Below are 22,365 nucleotides of genomic sequence, written 5' to 3'. Positions count from 1 at the left end.
TATTTAGAACCAAAAAAAGGGGAAAGAGGATTCTGAATGATTAGAGCTGATCTATAGCTTACACTCGCACACAATTTGTCTTTTGAACACACCGTATGAACCAGCTATGAATAAAATCAGTCAATTTAACCCAAAATCAATGCTCTTTTGTAGAGCTGCTTAAAATCTAAGTGGAAAGGAAGGCTTTGAAACTGCTTTCCCTCGGTAAATGCTGCACTCCACCGAACGTTTGATTTTTTGCAGAAGGCCACTTGGTCTCCTGATGCCCGGCTTAGCATTTTCATTAGAGAAACCGAGAGTAATTAGCAAAATGACTGAGATAAGGTGGTGGGTTTTCTTGAACTTTCCTCTTAATGTCCATCCACGGAGGCTTGTCTTTCCTTCCCTGCCTTCCCCTGGTGACTCACAGGTGAGAGGTTCCCTTGGACTTGTGTACCAAGTGTGGTGCTTGCAGAGGCGACACGTGTCTGTGGGCCAGAGCAGTGCCGATCTAGCAAGATGCATGGTGCTTCTTTTCTCTGGCTCCTTCCTTTAGGGAAATCCTGCTGCTCCTCCACCTTGGGAAAGCTGCCAAAGGTAGGAAAATTGGCAGCTGCTCAGTCTGCAGGTTGGCAGGCTGCGTCTTCACGCTGGAGCCGGCCAGGGGGGAGACAGCCGGCCAGGTTGCACGTTGCTGAGGGACTGGAGTCTGCAAAACGGTTTCCCTCGTGCTCCTTAGGGAGTGATGCTCAAGCCTTGGAGGAGCTGGGGATTTGGCCGGGGGCGCACAGCCCCTGGCTCACACCCGCTAAGACATGATTGGCAGGGCCGCAGCTCATGCTTGTTCTGTGCAGGGTTCCCCTTGTTGACAGCAGGGCTTTGCTCCAGTGTCTGGCTTTGCAGGTGGTAACTGGAGCAAGTCACTAGCGCAGACAAGGTCTTACTCCCTGTGGGTTCCTCCAGGGAAGATGGGTTTAACCCTGTTGCAAGGGGTGGTTTAAAAGAAGACTTATGGTAAAGCATAAGGACCCAGCCTGCCAGCGATCTGGGGCAGGCATTAAATGACCCCAGAGATTTTTTTCCTATCTTCTCTCTCTCTCTCTCTCTCTCTCATTTTTCTATTTTCTGTTGGCATTGAGTCTAGAACTGTGAGTCCCAGCGTTAACTTGGGCTATGTCTAGACTGCAGGCTTCTTTCGAAAGAGGCTCTTTCGAAAGCATCTTTCGAAAGAGCCTCTTTCAAAAGATCGCATCTAGACTGCAGGCGGATCTTTCGAAAGAGAAATCCGCTTTTTCGAAAGAGAGCACCCAGCGAGTCTGGATGCTCTCTTTTGAAGACGGCCTCTTTACATTGAAGAACGCCTTCTTTCAAAAGAGGAACTTTCGAAAGAAGGCGTTCTTCCTCGTGAAACGAGGTTTACCGCCATCGAAAGAAAAGCCGCGTTCTTTCGAAATAATTTCGAAAGAACGCGGCTTGAGTCTGGACGCAGGGGAAGTTTTTTCGGGAAAAGGCTACTTTTCCCGAAAAAAACCCTGAGTCTGGACACGGCCTTGGAGTATCAGCAGGAACTAGAAGGCGGCTGGGGTCACTTACACACTTGCATGGCCCCTTTATGGTGTTCCTCATATCCTGTCATGGATCTGTCCTCACAACACCCCTCTGAGGTCAGCAACTGCTATTCACCCCAGTTTACAGCTGGGGAACTGAGGCACAGAGAAGCGAAGTGACTTGTCCAACATCTCATAGGATGGCTGTGATGGTGCAGTCACTTGAACTTCTGTCTTCTGAGTCTCTGGCTAATATGTTTCCCCTTGGGCCATCTTCCACTCAGAGAATCTCTCTAAGGGTATGTCTAGACTATATGCCTCTGCCGACAGAGGCATGTAAACTAGGCTACCCGATGTAGTCAAAGAAGCTGGGATTTAAATATCCCCGGCTTCATTAAAATAAACATGGCCGCCGCACTGTGCCGGCTCAGCTGATCGTCTGCACAGCTCGGCAGTCAAGACGCGGATCGGTCGACAGGGGAAGCCTTTGTCAACAGCTCCCTTATGCCTCGTGAAACAAGGTTTGCAGGAGCGGTCAGCAAAGGCATTCCCTGTCAACCGATCCGCGTCTTGACTCGTCTGCTGTGCCAACAATCAGCTGAGCCGGCACAGCGTGGCGGCCATGTTTATTTTAATGAAGCGGGGGATATTTAAATCCCGGCTTCTTTGACTCTATCGGGTAGCCTAGTTTTCATGCCTCTTTCGGCAGAGGCATGTAGTCTAGACATACCCTAACTGGTGTAGTTTATCTGCCCCCACACGTATGACATCCATAGCACCATGGTACTCTTCTGGTGGTGCCCATGTGTGCTTTGAGTTTCTGGATAAAAAAGTGAAGGTGTAGTGGCTGCTGCTGAGGAGACAAGACTTCCAAGTCATTCTATGGCCGTAGGCAGGTTAATTAGTGATTATTTATTGATTTGATTTGTCTTAGCCTAGGAGACCTGGCTGCAAACCCAGTCTGCCATTGTGCTTAGGCACTGTATGGACACGGAACAAGGCAGCAGTCCCTGTCCCAAACAGCTCGTAGGTGAAGTCGCCTCTCTTACCTTGGCTTTAGAGAGGGGTCTTCCAGCTGTGCCGGGAGAATTGACACTGGTCAATATACTTCAAGCAGGTAAAACATCAAGCTAAGCATTATTTGTGGCTGTTGGTTGCGAGGTTTCCCATGGGTAGGAGGAGATGCCATGTGGGGAGCGGTGCTTTGTACACACTAGGTGCCCACAATTTAAGGCCGTGTCACCACTAACTGGGAGATGAGCATCATGAAGATCAATCTCTCAGAGGTTGATTTAGTGGGTCTAGTAAAGACCTGCTAAATGGACCGCTGATTGCCCGCCTATTGACTCCAGTGCTCTACAGGGTCATGAGGAGTAAGGGAAGTCAACAGGAGAGTTTCTCCCACCAACCCCCTGCAGTGGGGATGCCACAGAAATTCTTAATAATGTACATCGACTACGGCTACACTGTTCACATAGCTGGAGTTTCATACCTTAGTGTGACTTTGTTCCCTCATGTAGACCTGGCCAAAGTTCATGGTGAGTTCAGTAGGTAAGCCCCACCCCAGTGAACGAGCACCACCACGGTCCATGATGAATTCACTCTACTCAGGCTGTTTTCATAATCTGTAGCCTTCTTTGAGGAGCGCAGCGTTGATGAGTGCGAGAATCTGAGATTCTGCTAGCTGGAGCTCTGTTGTACAGCTTACTTTTCCTAGCCGCTTTGCTCTGGCCTCCTGAGGTGCGTGCATTCGTTATCAACATCCAACAGAAGAAGAATAAAAGAGAAAAACTCTCAACATGTTGCAGACCTTGGGCAAAATGATATGGGAAAAAAGAGAGAGAATAAGGAATGAAAGACAGAGGAAAGGAAGCGGGGGGAGGAAGGGAGGGAACTTTGGCAAAGGAATCTAGTGTCACTGGGAAGTTAGGGACTCCTTTACCTTTATGAAGATGCCTTTGCTCCTAAGTAGTCCTTCCTGATGGAGATCTCAGCAGGAGCGATTGTTAGCATAGTTGCTGTTTTGCATAGCTCTTCAAAGCCATGGCTGCATAGAAGCTGAAGCAAGAACTGGACGGCTCCTGTCCAGTTCTTGATTTCAGATCACTTTTGCGTGGCTTATGGAGTTACCACCTGGGTAGATTGGAAAGGTGAGGAAAATGCAAATGGCCCATAGTGACAGAGACAAGCTGTGCCTGGCTAATAAACTGCTCCACTTAGGAAGGAACAATCAGTTCCATATATACAAGATGGGAAGTGACTGTCTAGGAAGGAGCATGGCGGAAAGGGATCTAGGGGTCATAGTGGACCACAAGTTGAATATGAGTCAACAGTGTGATGCTGTTGCAAAAAAAGCAAATATGATTCTAGGTTGTATCAACAGGTGTGTTGTAAGCAAAACTTGTGAAGTCATTCTGCCGCTCTACTCTGTGCTAATTAGGCCTCAGCTGGAGTACTGTGTCTAGTTCTGGGCGCCACATTTCAAGAAAGATGTGGAGAAATTGGAAAGGGTACAGAGAAGAGCGACAAGAATGATTAAAGGTCTAGAGAACATGACCTATGAAGCCAGGCTTCATGAACTGGGCTTGTTTAGTTTGGAAAAAAGAAGATTAAGGGGGGACATGATAGCGGTTTTCAAATATCTAAAAGGGTGTCACAAGGAGGAAGGAGAAAACTTGTTCCTCTTGGTTTCTGAGGACAGGACAAGGAGTAATGGGCTTAAAGTGCAGCAAGGGAGGTTTAGATTGGACATTAGGAAAAAATTCCTAACTGTCAGGGTGGTCAAATATTGGAATAAATTGCCAAGGGAGGTGGTGGAATCTCCCTCTCTGGAGATATTTAAGAACAGGTTAGATAGACATCTGTCAGGGATGGTGTAGACGGAGCTTGGTCCTGCCTTGAGGGCGGGGGGCTGGATTCGATTGACCTCTCGAGGTCCCTTACAGTCCTGTGATTCTATGATTCTATGATTGTAGGCAGGTTCTTCATATTCCATGAGGGAGGAAAACCCCAACCTTTCCCTGCAGTGTCAGGAATGAGGGGGAAAACCCTGAAAAAATAGGTCCTGGTGCTTCAAAATCCTTGACAAAGCTCCACTACTCCTCACCGTACCTCCGTAAGATAGAGAAAGCTGGGAAACTCGTCCATGGCTGCTTGGGAGCTTCACGCTGGCCACTGTACTCTGCAGCACAACCACAGTCGCCTTCACAGCAGAAGCAGGGATTCAATTTGCAGCCCCTTGCTCGAGAGGAACGTGCACCTGCCACGGGAGCTGAAGTATCATAGACTCATAGAACCATAGAGCTGGAAGAGACCTCAGAAGGTCAAGTCCAGCCCCCTGCTCTAGGCAGGACCAATCCCAACTAAATCTCCATCAGCTGCTAGAAGTGTGGGGGCATTAATCATGTTGCAAGTCTGATTCTGTCCACTAGTGGGCAGTGCTGAGGATGCACGGATACTCACCCGCGCGTGCATAAATAGTCTGATTTAGAACTGTGGTATCAACCTTTTTTGAAGCATGGGAAAGTGAGGCAGAGCATTTGAATAACGCGTTGAGTGGCAAAGCCATGATCAGCACTGGTGAGTCTGACTTCTCCCCTATTTCTGCCAGCACACTGATCGGGAGCCGCCAACTCTGTGCCCAAGCTCTGCCAAGTTATATAAAGGGTGTCTGACTGCAGAAACTACCTGAGCTTGGGGCTGGGCTAAAGGTTGGGAAGGAGTAGGAGTCTGGTCTCAACATGGACACATCGGGTCCACTTCGTAAGCGTGAGTCGTATTGGTGCTTTCATCATAGCAGCGTGGTTCTCCAGGAGATGGGTGCCTCTCCTTGGAATGCTTTCACAAGACATAAAGGAGAAGTCTGTCTACTTATGGCCTAAAGAGCTAGTGTTGTTTTCCTGGTGGTTGTGTTTCCAATGTGACGACAGTCACACAAGTTGGAATTGGAGTGCACCACAGTTCCGAGCCTATACAGTAGAGCCTATTATCTTCAATAAGCAAATATTGCCTGGATTCGCTGATCTCAATCAGGGTCGCATTGTGCAAGGTGCTGTACATACAAATAGTAAGAGAAAGTCCCTGTCCTGGAAAGCTTAGTGTTTAAACAGACAAAAGAAGTAAAGATTAGGAGGGGCGCGAGAAGCACAGAGAGCGAGTGGCGTACACAAGGTCACAAAAAAGATCTGTACTAGAGCTGAGAAAAGAGCCGAGGTCTCTTGCTTTGCTGTCGTATCCTCAGCCCTCTAAACATCAGTGTCTCCACTCCCAAACCAAAATTGCATTTTGTTCAAGCGCTGGGATTAAGAACCAAAAAACCCCAACATCCGAGAAAGTGTGTAGTTCACATTATTGATATCTAGACCCGTGGAAGCAGCACTCCACTTAGTTGGACATTTGGGGGTGTGTCTATACAGCTGGGTTGAACTCAAAATAAGCTATGCAAATTGATCTACGTCAATTGCACAACTTATTACTCAATAGCTTATTTTGACACAGCACTTATTTCGAAATAGAGCGCTCTTCCTCCAACTTCCCTTGCTCCTCCTCTAACGAGGGTTACAGGAGTCGGAGTAAGAAGTCCTTCAATTTCACAGTATTTTAACATTATTTTGAAATATCACCCCGTGCTGTGTAGATGGGGCTAAGTTATTTCGAAATAATGCTAGTTATTTCAAAATAATGTTGCTGTGTAGATGTTCCCTTGGAGATTAACACGTCTAGGGCTGACTTGGCCAATTGATTTTTTGTGGCCATTAAATTCCACTTTAATTAAAATGCATATGCGAGGTTGGGTTGTTTTTTTTAATTTCCAGAAAAAGGAGCTTTTGTCTGTCAAGCCGCTGCCTTTGCATCCGTCAGCGCCCGCAGCCTTGCTATTTTCCTGCTTTCGAAGCAGCAAGATGTGCACGGGGCAGGAGATGAGTGCTGTGGCTTGTTGTTGTTGTGGTGGGTTTTGTTTTAATTGACTGGCAACTCTCTATCCATTTCTTTCTCCCCTCTCCGCCTTGTATAGTTGGCTGTATAATTCCGTACACAATACGCACACGCTGAGGTGTGGTTTCAAGGTCTAAGCGTGTTTAGCAAATATTTCAGCCGAAACGATCTGTTCAGCCGCTCCACTGATTGCCAAGATTACAGCACGACAACAAACATTATTCGGGGGATTGGAGACGAAATTACAGCCCACTCTCTCTGCAGCAAGGAGCAGATGCAATGTTAATTTCAAGCTGCAATGTCCATTATGCCAAGCTGTGGAATTGCAGTGCAATCGCTTTGCAGCCAGCCGCCCCTCACGGTTCCGCTGTTGAGGTAATAAACCCTATTACTTGCTGGAGAGAGCCAGGACACTTTGACCAGGAAAAGCTGTAGAATATGGCTGTACTACTCATGCAGCTTTGAAACAAAAGTGCGAGGCTTGTAGCAATGTAAGGCTCCATCTGCCTGTTCTCCATTGGGAATGCCCATGGCTTTAGGAGCAGCACGAGTCCTACAGCCTGTCGAATAATAGTCTTTCACCATCCTGTAGCACCTTTCTACCATAGCTGCGGTCCAGGGGACCGGCATTCAGGTTGTGTCCTTAGCCACCCAGTCCCTGGATTTTGAAGCCCTAGGCGGCAGGGAGCTGTGACAAGCCCCCATTCACTTCTTCTGTTGCAAGGTTGGAGGAGGGGCTCATCTGGATCACAGGATGATGAGAGGGGAACACTAAGAGGGTCCCAATGTAAGAAATAGTAAGAACCCGTGTCTCAGCTGCCCTTGGCCTCAGTTTACTATATCTATAAAATGGATACAATGTTATATAGTCAATCTTTTTTAAGCACTTGAAGATCTGTGGACAAATGGAGCAATGCCGGTGTGGGTGTGTAGTTACTGGTCATGTTATCATTATAGTACCATGGTGTCAGTTGTGTTACATCACTTTATACCAGCTGAGAGCCCCACTAGTCACCCCCAGAAGAGAGGCTGAGGCCAGAACAGACAGGACCTACCATCTCCTCCTACCACCAGGGAGCGCAGCCACTGGGAAGAGAGGCTTTGCCATCTCGCCATGCTGAACTGACAGAGAGAAGAGCAATTCAGACACCAGGGCTCTCCCTCCCATACTGTTCATCAACAATTCAGTGACTCCCACTTCACTTTTGAGCCCTAAAAGCCTTAAAGTCAGGAGAGGGGAAGAACTGATCGAACACGTGTCCTACCAAGTACAGCTTTTGATCTTATTGTGAATATGTTGTTTTAATGGATGGAGGCTTAATTGTAGACTAGAGAGGCCACTGGGTGGAGAAGGGGAATATGCAGCTAGTTAAACTACCAGTCTTCCTCCTAATCAGTGTCTAACTGCTAAAGCAGGAGGCTAGGAATCGGAAGATTTAGGGTTGAATTTTTTTACTCCGCCACTGAGTCACTCTATAACCTTAAGCAAGTCATGTCATCTGTCTTTCCCTAGCTGTACCATTAAAGCAGCGGTACTCACCCAACTTTGTAAAGTGGTTTTGGATGAGGGCCAAGTGATACAAATAGAGATGCCTCAAAACCCGGATCTCCTCTCTTTGAGTTCCAGGTGACGTGTGAGTTCTGATTCCTCCTGGCTCTACCAGCTGGGTTCCCTACGGACCCTGACACAGGAAGGGTCATGCTTTCAAGGGGTGGTGCAGACACGGACACCATCCTGCCACACAGCCTTAGGAGATTTCTGCCCAGAACAGCTTGTGCAAGAAAAGTTGGTTCAATGAGATTTTTTGCCATGCGAGATGCTGGTGATCTGGTTACCCTCCATATCGAAGGAACCATTTTATAAACAGAGCATAAAGAGTTACAACAGTGGTGATCAACATATTACAAATGTGCAGAACTTGCTATTAGCACCTCAGGTGCTACAGATGGTTCTAAGCCATGGTTATAATTAATCTGCTGAGTCTCTGGACTCTCTAGCAGTCAATTAGCCATTTACATCTACTACTAATTAAAGTTAGGCTTTTTGTCATGGTTATTTTTAGTACAAGTCGCAGTCAGGTCATGGGCAATAAACACAAATTCGTAGGCGCCTGTGACCTGCCTGTGGCTTTACTAAAAATAACCGAGGAAAGGGGGGAAAGGGTTTGGGGGGGCAGTGACAGCAGGAGACAACTGGGGACCGATAACCCAAGCCCCATTTCTATGCAGCCCAGCTGCAACCATAGGCAGAGTGGGGAGGGGGTTCAAAACCCAGGGTCCAGCCCCAGCTAACACTGTGGGTCGGTGGGGCATGCAGCCCTGGCTCGTGCCCCAGTGGCAGCTGCTGACATCTGAAGCCGAAGAAGTCACCAAGATCTGGTAATGTCACAAAATCTGTTACTGCCGTGACCTCTGTGACTAAATTGTCTCCTTTCTAATAATGTATTAACCCAGCGCAGGCTATTTATAAATGTTCCCTGACTAAAACGTGACCAAAAATGGCATGCAGTCTGTCTCGCTGCCCAAAGGGGCCAACATCTTTCAGGAACAGCTGGTGAGTTGCAAAACCGACCTGCCGGGGACCTGAATCCCATCCCCAGAAGCCCGTTCCCGATCTGAACTCTCTCCCCTCGGCCCATCTCTATTAAGTGTCTGCACTGCAACAGCAGAGAGGCTGCAAAGAGGGTGATCAAAGGGAACAGAGAGGCTGGATTGAGATCAAATATTAGACTCCTGAATGCTTTCTATTAAGTGACAGCGAGGAAGCAAGGAAAAATGAGGATTATGAATTGAGTGCCCCAAAACAGGGCTTTCTCTTCTGAGCGTCAGGATGGAAAAATAAAGCTGGAGGGAAGGAGGGAGCAGGCAAGCAGCGAGAGGGACACAGCAGAGCCCTGCAGCTCTCTAAATGACACGCACCGAATGTTAGATTTGTTTCAGTATCTTTTATAGTGGCGGTTCCCATCTCAGCAAAGTTAATGAGTATCCAGTGCGCACTGCCCGCTGAGTAATGTTAGGTCTGAAATGCAGCAAATCTGGTCTCAGGCAGGCACTGGAGGGACTGACAAATATCAGTTGCTTAACCAAGGTGGCCGTCTAATAAAGACCGATCACAATGGCTCTCCGCAGCCCTGCTATTTTGTTGCTGTGTGACGCAAAAACTCACACGACAACTTGGAATGGGGAGGGGGGGAGGGACCATTGTGGGGCCTTTAAAGCAGGTCAGAATTCCTTCAACCCTGGGTGCTTTTGCGCTGGGCTGTTTCCCCCACTGCGAGGCTGATGGCTGCTCTAACTGAGGCCAGTGGCCAGGCCACACCCCGGATGCTCGTGGGGTGCTTCTACACCCTCTGGATACTACCGGAGGAGCTCTGTGGTCTGTTCTGCTAGTTGTAGGGCTGCTTATTGCCAGCAGCATTGCAAAGTCCTCTGCCAAACAGCGGAACATCTTGTCGGGGGGGCCAGCCTGTGGCTCATGAGCCACATTCGGCTCTTTGCTCACAGAAATGCGGCTCTCGGGGTTACGGCTCATTCGGAGCCACGTGCCCGCTTTGTGCGCATGCCCCAGTTCCTGGAGGGAGAAGTGCGTGGCTGTGGCAGTGGCAGCTCCAGTGAGACCCATTGGGTTAGAATGGGAGATGCCTGTGGGTGCCTGGCTCTGGGGGAGGGAGAGGGGATTGGGTTAGAGTGGGGCGAGCTGGGGGGAACCTGGGTCTGGGGGAGAGAGAGGGAATTGGGCTGAGGGGGAGCTGGGGGTGCCTGGCTCTGGGGGAGGGATGTGTGGCTCTTTGCACTACTATCCACAGCTCTTTTGGCTCTTTGGTGTGTCTAGACTACAGAGTTTTGTCGACAAAAGTGGACATAACATCAACAGAACTCAGCAGTTTTGTCGACGCTGGTAAACCTCATTTTATGAGGCATAACGCCTTCTGTCGACAGAGTTTCTGTCGACAGAAGGTGTTATTGAATGTAAACTGTCCTTTGCGTCTACACTACCACGTCGACAAAGCAGCTTGCTTTGTCGACAGAACTCAATGTAGTCTAGACGCTCTTTGTCGACAGAAGTTTTGTCGACAGTATCTGTCGACAAAACTTCTGTCGACAGAAGCCTGTAGTCTAGACGTACCCTTTGTGTCTAACTGGTTGGCCGCCCCTGGTCTAGTCATACAGAACTGGAGGTACTTGGCTGGGATCCTGATGTGGGAGGATGCCCAACAAGCAGGAATCTCGACTGTAGACCCAGCACCTTCCTCAAGCTCTGAGTGTGAGAATCCTCAGCTGGCTGGTTCATAGACAGGCACAGCTTTTAAAGCGGGGAGGACCCATGACCACATGCAGAGCACAGGTCTGAGAACTGCACCCAGCCTCCCGTATGTCCTTGATATAAAGACTGCAGTTCCGCCAGTTGGTTCTGCAGTTAAACATTCCCATGTACCCCTTTGTGGCCTTTCTCCTCTCCTCCCCCTGCTATTGAACCAGTGAGTATTTACCAGGCCAGTTGAACGCTGTGGGTCTGTGCTGAAATGTGTCTTCGTTGGGTTCCATCGCTCAGCTGCAGCGTAGCTGGGCATGACCCAACAGCTCATCCAGGTGCCTCAAGAGGAAAACAGTAGGTACATTTACAGTGTGACTTGCCCGAGCGCCAGGGTACGCAGTAGGCTTCATAGAGGATAGTAAGTAAATGGAGATGGCTGTGGAGTGTCTCACTCCTTTTCATAGAATCCTAGGCTGGAAGAGACCTCAGCAGGTCATCTAGCTCAACCCCCTGTTAAAAACAGGACCAACCCCAACTCAATCATATCACTATCCCAGCCAGGGTTTGCCTTAGAAACTTTGAGGGACAGAGATTCCACCCCCTCCCTAGGGAACCCATCTCAGTGCTTCACCACTTGCCTAGTGAAATAGTTTTTCCTAATATCCAGCCTGGACCTCCCCCATTGCAACTTGAGCCATTGTTCCTCATTCTGCCATCTGCCACTATTGAAAACAACCTCTTTGGAACCCCCTTTCAGGTAGTTAAAGGCTGCTGCCAAATCTCCCCTCATTCTTCTCTTCTGCAGACTAAATAAACCCAGTCCCCTCAGCCGCTGCTCATAAGCCTTCCTTTCTAATTCTGTGACTGGCAGCCATTTTACTTCATTGCAATCGATACTAGCTTAGAAAAATGTCTCTTAACTCAGGTGTCGGGGTGAGGGACACCACTGCGAGGATGATACAAGGATCATGGCTTCTTGCAAATAAGTGAGACAGGGTGCTAGGACCCTCCCCAACTGCTATCTAAGGAGTTAACTCCAGCTTCCTTTCTCCCTACCTGGCAGCGGTGAAGGTGGGCTGGCGTGGATTTGGAAGGGAGAAGACAGGTAGGCAGGGCTGAGAACAGGTTCTGTTTCTGGGTTGGGAACTTTTTCGTGTTGTGAGTTGATGTGTCACCTTGTTTTGAGTTATTTATTGCTTACCTGATGCCTAGCGTGGCCAGTCAGCCATGGGTCTCATTGTGCAAGGTGCTGTACATACACTGAGTGAGGGAGAATTCCTGCGTTGTGCGGCTTGCAATTCCAACCAAGACAGACGGCGAGTGGGAGGGAAAACACAGGCACAGAGAAGGGCTGTGACTTGCCCACGCTCAGACAGCAGTGCAGTGGCGGAGCTGAGTCGCAGCCCAGTGAAGACAACAAAGATTTCCTCCCACCTGACGGCTGCTGTGTTTTCATTGCCACCGAGTAATCCCAGCTTTTCAGTAGATCAGGCCAGAGTTGTGTCTATACACCTCCCGTTACCATGGCATCTGAGCGTCTCACAATCTCCAAGGTGTTTATCTGCACTGCATGCGGTAAGACGGGTCAGTGTTGTTATCCCCAGTTTACAGCGAGGGAACTGAGGCACAAAGGAAAGCTAAATGACTTGTCTAAGGCCCCACAGGAAGTCTGTAGCACAACAGGTGTTTGAACCCAGCCCCAAGCAAGTGCATCCTCCCTGTCTTCAGGTGTCCTACATGGCCCTTTCATTATGCACCTGCATCCCTTGCAATGATTAAAAACAAGAAACAAAAAACAGGCTCTTAATAACCATCTCCTGGAAGGGGAACTACGAGATGGCACAAAGAGCAACCAGAATACATTTATTGATAATCCCTAATCAGATGGCAGACTTTCCACCATAGTATTAGAGCCATAACTTGGGGAGATCCTGAACCATCATGTGAACTGGATCTAGTTAGATTATAGCAGAGATGCTTATAAACAAACACTGCTCTGTGCTCCTGTGGTTTGTAGGCAGTAATTAATGTTTTATGTTAATACTCCCCTGCATCATCTCAATATTCTTATATCTTAAGGACTGACATTTAAAGGAATAAACTTACTCCACCATGGTGTGGATTTTTGATCCAAGGGACTAGAAGATATAATCAACATCCAAATTAAATCAGCAGTGAGACAACTGTAGGAAGAATGTTATTTCTAACAATACCTTGATGCAGAAGTAAAACTTTTTAATCTCTTTGTTTCCTTGGTGTTCTCGGTCTCTTTTTGTTTCCGTCTCTCTTCCTCTTGCCTGGTATTTTCTTTAACCTTAGAATTGGGTATCATTCCCCTGTATTTCTCTCCTACTGGTATTTGGAACCAAGGACAATTTTTTATTGAATTTCATATGAAATAGTAGCCGATTTATACCTCCAGCTCAAATCACTGGCATTATATTCAGGACCATGGACAGCTGCCCCATTGCGTAGACAGCCACCTCCATTTGTTAGGACAAAGTTATTCCAGGCCATATGTGTTCACCTTAGGACACTTCCAATTCCATTTCATTGGCAATATTTACGTGCACAGACAAAGTCTCGTTCAAAATGATTGGGGGTGAGAGCGCTTTTCTCTTGGTGTTTTCAGATGGAAATGGCCTTTCCTCTTTCACAGAATGGCTTTCTTAGGTGAACTGAAGATGCAGTTGTTCTTACTACTGAAGACTTCTAAATAAGCCATATTTGCTAATGTCAAATTACTGATGAGGGGCTTGACCCCATATTTACTTCTAATTTCCCCAAGCTGTTGGTAAGAGCTACACTAAATCAACCTGTCATTTGATCTTGGCTCTTGCTGTTGTAACTCAAAGATGCTGTACTTATGATAATCAGAGAGGAACAGCTGTTGAACTGCTTAAGAGCACATTAGAGTTTACAAAGTGCATAGGAAATTGCAAATGGCTATGAACTCTACAGGGTAGAGCAGAGGGGGATGTGCCAATGGGCAGAAGATAAGCTAATGCAAAACCTGTGTTCTAGGTGGGGGAGGGTGGGTTAGAAGAGATCTGGGCGTAAAAAGAAAATGTAGACTTTAAACCAAGGTTTTACCCTGAAAATGACATTGTGGAATTCCATATTTATTCTTATTCAGTGATTTCGACAGCAAATTTGCTCCAATTACAGGTTTAAAAGACTATTTCCCTAACTGCTCGAGCTGCAAAATCAAGCCGCATTCACCCTGCTTCTTAGCTCGTCACTAATCATAAAGATTTAGCAATCAGAGCATAACTGACAGTTGTGTTGAGGAGCGTTGCCTTTGATTTCAGCGCTGTGAGTGAGAGCAGCTCAGACCTACCATCAGAGCCTCGCAGGTACACAACACCTCACATCCAAAGACATTTCAAGTATTTTCCAATTGTGAAGGTTCTTGGGAGCTCTGTTAGGTAGCAAGTGTTCTCCGTATTGTATTGCTGGGGGGAAAAGCAGTGAAGTGGCAAGAGTAGGAGACAAAGCAAATAGACGGTCTTGTGGTTGGGACCCAGGCAGCTGGAGTTCTTTTCTCGTCTCCTTCGTGACCTTAGACAAACCATTTTGTCTCTCTGGGTCTCAATTCCCATCTATAAAGTGGAGGCAATCATACTTTTCTTCTTCAGTGGGTTGTTACAGCAAGGAAAGGAAGTGAGGACTAGTGGATAGAGCTCTGGATTGGGACAGAGGAGATTGATGTCCTATTCTCAGTTTAGCCACTGGCCTTCTGGCTGATCTTGGGCAAGTCATTTCCTTGCTTTGTGCCTCAGTGTCCCCAGCTGTACAATTCCTCTTTTATTGAGATGTATCAATGAAAAGCAGCAAGTGCTAGGGCTTATTGTTCTTACTGTTAGTTAAGAGTCACTGAGGTGCTACATTATGCACTCCCCATAAGGCCACATCAACAGTATATGGAAGAGTTACGTTTCAGAGGTCGATCTTCTGGCATTTGATTTAGCGGATAGCATAGATCCTTAAATCAAATGCTGAAGGCAGCCCCATCCGGCATCCGGTGCTCCTCCTTTTGTGAGGAGTAAGGGAAGCTGAAAGGAGCGTTTGCTTCCTTCAGCCTCCCGCTGTGTCGATGGCACGGAAATGCAATTCAAGATGCGTCAACTCCAGGTATGTAATTAACGTAGCTGGAGTTGTGTATCTTAATTTGACCTTCTGCTGTAGTGTAGACCAGGCCTTAGTGTCCACATAGATGGCTAATGGTAGAGATGCGTATAAAACCTTAGAGTCCCGACTCAATTGCTTTTGAGCTACTAGAAAACACCATCTCTCACCAAACAACATGGTTTTTAGAGACTAACAAGAAACGTTGACTTGGGAATTTCACGGATACACCTTCACTTACAAACTAGCAGGCAAACAACCTTGTTCAGAACTCACTGTATTAAAATATTTATTGTTATATTTTAAAAAACCTACTGCTGAAGGCAATACAGTAAAGAGTTCCTTCATTTCCTATATATTTATGGCCAAGTTCTGCAGTATCATATTGTATCTTCCCCCGCACACCTCCCCCCCGGGACCATTCTGCACAGACAGTTTTCAAAGCAAGTTGTCCTTGGGAAAAAAGGAAAAGAACGAGCGAGCAGCATGTTTCATTTTGGCATGGATGTTTAGCTGGACTTTAGGAAAATTTTGGAGAGGTGAGCTTTGAAGATTGCTTGCTGTGGGCTTGATTATTCCTAGGACTTACCCAAGTGCTCAGGAAAGGAAGAAATCCTCTTAGAGCTCTGTGTGCGCCAAATGGAACTTGGATATGGGCACATAGAGCAAAGGGGCATGGGGGTGTCTATTTCCTGCCACAAAAGCAGTAAACAGTTCTGCTTATTCCCTGCCCAAGCTTTGTTTGCGGGGAGGAATCTGGTTTGGCCCCTAATGGAAATAGATTGTAAATTTGGGGTCTGGATTTCCCCAGATTTCAGCGAGGTTCACGTTAGGGGGCAAGGATTATCTTGCACTCTGTGCACAACCCCTGGTGCAGCGGAGCTCAGATACCTGAAGGAGAACAAGCTTGAGACTCTAAATATGGGTGTGTCTACACTGGTCACAGTCAGCAAGGTCTTGGCCTCTCTGGAGAGCATGTATAACAAGGAAGTAGGAAGCATTAGCAACAAAAAGGAGAAGAAAAACACTATTTGGCTTTGAAGGAGTCCAGCCCGTTCCTGGGTGTAGAGCCAGCCCTCCCTGGCTTTTATCTTCTCACCAAATGCTTGTGGCCTTTCTCTGAGCACCTGTGCAAGGAGGCTGAGCTGGATTTCACCCTTTGTTCCCCCTATGATGGCTTTATTCCCGCAGAAAACGATTTGGGATCCGTGGAGTCGTTCCTTTCCTAAGGAGCATGAATTGCAGCTCCTGAGCTATAAGATAGCGATTCCCTCCATCCTCCATTTGAGCTGCAGTGGGAACACCACAGTGGTCCCGGGAGCAGGCCTGGAGCTCTGTAGATGCTTCTTGTACCATCGTTCCTGGTGCCTGAGTTCTCACTTCCCGTTCGTCCCTTTCCTTTGTCGTTCAGTGGAACCACAGGTTGTGTCCAGGCTGCAGTTAGTCACTTGTGGCTGGCCTGGGCTGCCTGACGGTGCTCGGGTGAAGGGGTTCAGGCTGCGACCTCAGCTCTCGGACCCTCCCACCATGCACATCCCTAGAGCCTAGGCCACAGCTTGGCACCCCTCTAATGCACTTTGCAGAGCAGAGCCCTTTTTTTGCTGCTGAACAGCTGCAGAGAGAAGCAAAAAGAACCAGCCCGAGAGAGTCTCTTCCACTGCTGCTTAACAGTGAAGGTGGGAAATGCAATTTCTCTGAGTGATATGTTCATAATAAGACTCCTTTATTAACGCTCTGTAATGACCTTGCTGGGGCACAATTGAGTGGCTTGTCATCTGTCCCGATCTTATTAGACCTGTCGGCAGAATTCAACGCATTCGATCATAAGTTGCTCTTTATCTTGGCTGCCATCGGTGTCTAGGGCAGTGTGCGCTCCCTGTTCCCGTTATAGCTTTCTGATGGCTTTGGGTTGCTTGTAGCTCTAATCTATCATGCGGCTTTCTGGAGAGTATTTTACAGGTTTTCACAGAGGCTGTCCCTTTCTCCCTGCATCTTTAGTCTCTCATACACTATAGTTCCTGGGTTTTTAATGCCATTTGTTGGCAGATGATTTTTTTCCCCAGTCGAACCCTAAACAAATCTCAGCTCCAAACATTGCCAAGGAAATAAACAGAAAGAATTGGGGGTGGAGGTTAAATGTCTGCAAGTATTTTGTCTCTTACTTAAATTGTTACCTCATTGATGCAAGGGGTAGCTCTTGTATTCTGTTTGTACAACTGGACTCTTGTTCATGACTTTGGCACTACTGAGATACAAATAGTAAATAATCCTGGATCAAAATTAGGGAGACGGCGTATATCTTCACAGTGGACTCCACTGCTGAATCTGAATGCACCCAAACTGTGTCACGATGAAATCTAGATGTGAATTCGGTGGCTTTTCCAGTCTCCAGATGAAATTAAAAGCTATCGTCTCTTGGGATTTTCTGAATCTGTTCGAACAGTTTTGGTTCTTTGGGTGAGCTCCCCCAGCTGGGACACGGAGTGAATCCGAGAAATGGCTGTGTTACATAGCACACACAGAAATGATGGAGTCGAATGAATTGGTGCATGCCCGTGTGCTTTGAGATCGTCGGAGGGGATGTGGCAGAGTAATGTGCAAACTGTTATTACACATAGCTGCTGAGGAAACTTTTCAAAGCTATTTACCCAAACCCAAAGCTATAAACTAGCATCCATGTTAAAATAACCTCGCCCCCATGAAACTAAATATACATTGATTTCTTCCCCACCCCTAGTTTCTCTTGGGAGTAAGTGTCGTCCTTTTATAAGCATGCCCCAGGAGGTTGCTTGGGTTTTAAGGGAACTGCCAGTGAGCTAGCAAACCAATATTGTTCCTGCTAGCAAGTGCTACAGGCAGGGCACAAACACTTCTAGCTTTCCTGGTCCGACTCTTGCAAGGGTAGGATGAAATCAATCCAAAGGCATGAAGAAAGGGAATAGGCCATTAAATAATTAGTGGTAATTAACACCCCCCCCCCCCAAAAGAACCTTGTGAGTCGAGTGAGTTGAAAGAGGCCAGACTGTCAGCCCGGCGAAGCAGAGTCCTCTGTTTGGCTACAAAACTATGGTCTGGCCAGGCAGTAGCAAAACAGGCCTCCCCAGACTTGCTCGGCTGTGCCGAAGAGGGAGGGGGCACTTTTATGGCAAAGCAGGTGGCAATTCGGACCCTGGGCCTGCATGTGGTTCTTTTGGGAGCCTCTGCACTGCAGTTTAAAAACCCTCAGTGGGCCTGTATCAGCTGACCGGGGCTCGAGCTAAGGGGCTATTTGGCGGCCGTGTAGACCTTTTGGCTGCAGTCTGGGCTCTAGGACAGAGTCTGAGAGCTCTGGCTGCTGCCCAAGCCAGGACATCTACATTACAATTAAACAGTCTCTTAGCCCACACCGTATGAGCCCGTCAGCTGGCATAAGCAGCCGTCTGTGCCTCACTGCCGTGTAGGCCTGCCATTAAGCCACGTCTGTGCCGGTACAGCTGCACCGCTGTGGTGCATGCAGTGAGGACGTTCTATGCCGATGGGAGAGAGTTCTGCCATTAGCGTAAGAAATCCACCTCTGCAGACAACACAAGCAAAATCAGTGGGAGGAGCTCTGCTGCAGACACGGCACTGGGCACACCCGGGCTTATGTGACGACGTCGCTCAGGGTAGGGGGATTATTTATCACCCCAAGCGACATACATTTTGCCAACGTAGGCTGTGGTGCAGACACAGCCTAAGAACCTTCTCCTGAGGGCTGATCTACCAGGAAAAGTGACAGCCGCCTACGTCTCTCTGGGGTGTGAAGGACCCACTCCCCGAGAGACGTCAGGTGCCCTCGCCCCAGCACTAGATGGAGGGAAGAATTCTTTTGTTGCCATAGAACTGCCTCTCGGGGAGCTGTACTGCTGACAGTGACAGGCGGACCACAGCCCTATAGTGCGTGTGTGTGTGTCTTTACCCTGCGGGGACTATACCAGCGCATCTGTCACCGCCGCTATGCCACTGTCAAATCTGAAGTGTGGACACAGGCTTTGTTGTGCTGGAGGCCAGTTGTGAGGGTCACTTTGTGTCATGTAGACACCGGCCCAACTAGAAAGTGGACTGAGAAACATCAGTCATTGCATAATGGCCACCAACGTACACCCGCCACTGACTTGGGTTTGGGTTTGAACCACATTCACAGAATTTAAGGTCAGAAGGGGCAATTATGATCTTCTCATTGGACTTCTTGCCTAACAGAGGCTAGAGGACCTCCACCGGGATGCTTGCATCAGGCCTGGATCTTGTGACTGAACTAGTCTTGATTTAGAGTCTTTCACACGATGGAGAATCCATCATGTCCCTAGATAAGATGTTCAAATGATGAATTACCCTCACCCTTTAACCAAAATTTGTCTAGCTTCAGCTTTTCATTGGACCTTATGCCACTATTGAGAGACCCCTAGTGTCTAAAATCTCTCCTGAGGTTCATGTACCAAATCACGTCTCAACTTTGGCTTAAGCTAACTAAATAGTCGCTCATAGCAAGGCAAGTTTTCCAACTGGCCTCCAGCACGACATTCTTGTAGCTCTTTTCTGAACCCGCAACTTCTAGAGAAAAGACTCCAGAGCTTATAACTCATCCCGTGAGCCAGGCAGTCCAACACGACCTCTCCCAACTTGAAACATTTTGCATTATTTAACTTGGAGTCCTCATTACCTGGAGAATTAAATGTATTTGAGCAGATCGCTGCTGGCAAGCCCTAAGAACCAGAATTCCACATACGTTGGCCATTTCTTGTCTGAGATGGGGCACGTGTCCATGGAATCTGACAAGCCAAACATAGAAAGTAGCTTTTTTAATGTCTCTAAACATCCAGGCAGCATTCACTCTTCTGTATGTGGCTGGTGGCTGGCTTGCTCATGTGTGGAGATGGTGGAAAAAGGCTTTTCTGCCATGCTTTGTGCACTTTTGCAACCCCCAACCCTGGACTATTTTAGCATTGGACTGGAGTCTGTTAGTAATGCCAGCACTGCTAGATTCCCCAGAGAGGAGGCACATGCACCGTCTACCTCATGCATCAGCTGACAGAATGGGGATTCAAAATTAATGCAGCCCCATTGAAAGGCCAGGCAAAACAATTCGGCGGCTGCAACCAACCAACTATTCCTGAATCAAACATCTGATTAGTGCCACTACTCTGTTTTGTTTCATGGGGCATCACAATTAACCGTTGTGCCACAACCCAGGTAGGACCAATCTCCCATGTATTTACCCCAGCTGTATCTGAAAGTGCTGCACTGTAAACCAGAAGCATTTACAAGTAGATCAGGGTGCGTTCGGGGTCCTAAATTGAATAAGGCTGTAATTGCTTTCCCATAAAAAAAAAAGAACTGCAAATAAGACAGGTGTCTCCTTCCCCTTCCCCCTCCCCAGAAATGCCTCTTTCCCCCCATTGATGTGTGTCTGCAAATCCACCTTCCCTGCTAAATGATACAGTTATGGCATTGAAAAACTTGTGGAAGCTTTTTGCAGCTTGACCGCTCCTCCTGTGTAGTCTGTCAAGGTGTACTTCCCTGCCTTCTCTCCCCACATACTTCCTTTTTCTCCTCCAGTCTTCAGCCCAGAGATTCATTTGGAACCTGCCTATTTGTGTATTATCTGTCAACTATCTGTCCATGCATACAAGATATTAGGGAGAGGATTAAGTCTCAGGCTCTTGGAATTAACCAGGAAAAAGGCCAAAATATAATTAGAAGCTCTTGGATACGGCAGGAACCGAAGCACCATAGTCTCTATGCAAATCCTCAGGTAGGGCCAGGAATTAATCATTTATCAAGGCAGAAGGATTGACCAGCAACGACTCTTCTTCTTGGAGAGTTTTCCCTGGAAGAAAGGGAGAAAGAATTCAGAGAGTTAGCAGCAATTTCCACCAGTAATGGGCGCATGCCGTTGAAGGGCAAGAGAGGGAGGTTTTCTCACTCTACAAGCTCTCTAGGCCAAATGAGCTTTTCTTGCTTCGAATATTTCTTAATTGTGGTTTCTCATAGGATTATGAAGAAGCTGGTAGGGGGAATTATTTATTTATTTACGGGCTTAATGAGTATTTCCAGGCTGTTTGATCAGACTTGGAAGCCTGCAGTCTCTGAAGAGGGAGGGAGAGAGTGGGGGGTTCCCACAAGTTTTTGCTCCTTCCTAGGCACACAAGGAAAAGCTGCCATTTCCTGCTAAAAATCCATTTGTCTTGCAAATTTCTATAATGAGCAGATTTTGCAATAAATACCATGTAATCTGCAATGACAGTTCTCTCATTTCTTTTTTATTAGTTCAATCTTTTCAGCATCTGAAACACGTAGCCGTGAGTCTCAGAAGAGATTTAGGCGGCTTTTTTTTTTTTAAACACCTTGGCACAGAATTCCACCCTCTGTTCTCCCCTTGCAGCCTCCCCGTCCCCCTTGCTATTTTTATTTATTTATTCCATTGTATATTTTAACAGCATCTGTCTGTAGCCCCAGGCAGCCTTTAATGTAATTTAGAATATACACTGTCATACATTAGACAACGTGACCCATCATGCAATCTCTGTATTGCGACAGCAGCCTACAAAGCAACAACCGGATCAATTCAGCCATGACCTTACCCCATTCCCAACTGCCTGCCAAAACTGATTGGCTTTCAGCTTGCCCGGAAGTTCGCAAACTATGGCCTCTGACGGTTCCGGGGGGGTTGGTACTTTCTTTCTCTTCTGCAGACTGTTCTGCTACTAGCTCCCATCTCTCTCAGATCAGAGGGCCAGGGGCTTGAATGCCTGCACTGGTTACAACAGTAGTGGTAACATCATAGTCACTAGCTTGGTCAAACACATGGGAGATTTAACACGGGGAGCTCTGGAGTTAAAAATATGAGCTGCTGAAGGTTGTGATAAAGAACAAAGATTGTCCAGCTGGGGCCGTTATCGACTCACAGCTCTGTGAATCAGGCTCAGAGGGGGACCTGTAATACACACAGACCAGTGGATTATAGTGGGACATGGCAAGAGAATCTCTCAAACAGCTGATAGCCTTAGTTAGGGCTTCAGGGATCAAGACCAACACCTTAAATTTCCCTGGAAGCCAGTACAGAATGCAGAACGATTTCCATGTGAATGTTTTCATGTGAAATGATGCTTAATAACAAGTTGGAAGTCACCTTTTGCACCAGCGGGTGGTCTTCAGCTTTGGCCGTATTACAGTTTTTTAATCTCAGGTTGACAGAGGCACATGTAAGTGTAGCAAGAGCTGCCTGTGAAAGGAAAGACCGTCACTCCTAACTGTGATGGCCGTGGCAGAAGAAAGCCATCTAAATGAGCCGGTGAGGAATAAATAAGAAAACAAGCAGCATGCAGGATGGCCTTTGCGACAATGTGCCATTCACGATGACCTTTACCAAGGCATATTTAAAACTCAGGTTTCTCTTTGTGCTTCCTCCAATCTAGAAGGGAATTAAAGATCCCACTGCTTTAAAAATGCTCCATCCTCATGTAATAAAACTTGGTGAACTTTAGCTTTCTTTTTCTTCTCACT

The 22,365-nt window shown here is 47.3% G+C and overlaps 1 protein-coding gene and 1 long non-coding RNA gene across 2 annotated transcripts in view; one reads left to right on the top strand and one right to left on the bottom strand.

The window, feature by feature from the left end:
- Nucleotides 1-22,365, top strand: part of OPCML (opioid binding protein/cell adhesion molecule like) — a 1,026,659-nt gene that overhangs the window by 315,968 nt on the left and 688,326 nt on the right. The window lies entirely within an intron of this gene.
- Nucleotides 20,475-22,365, bottom strand: part of LOC142820550 (uncharacterized) — a 42,070-nt gene continuing 40,179 nt past the window's right edge. Inside the window, exon 4 of the long non-coding RNA XR_012897773.1 lies at nt 20,475-20,689. This is a non-coding gene — a long non-coding RNA (uncharacterized LOC142820550). The remainder of the gene's footprint in view (nt 20,690-22,365) is intronic.

This window comes from Pelodiscus sinensis, chromosome 26, assembly GCF_049634645.1.
Source record: "Pelodiscus sinensis isolate JC-2024 chromosome 26, ASM4963464v1, whole genome shotgun sequence".
NCBI lineage: Eukaryota > Metazoa > Chordata > Testudines > Trionychidae > Pelodiscus > Pelodiscus sinensis.
The sequence above is the reverse complement of the archived record's forward strand: the minus strand, read 5'-3'. Positions and strand labels throughout refer to the sequence as shown.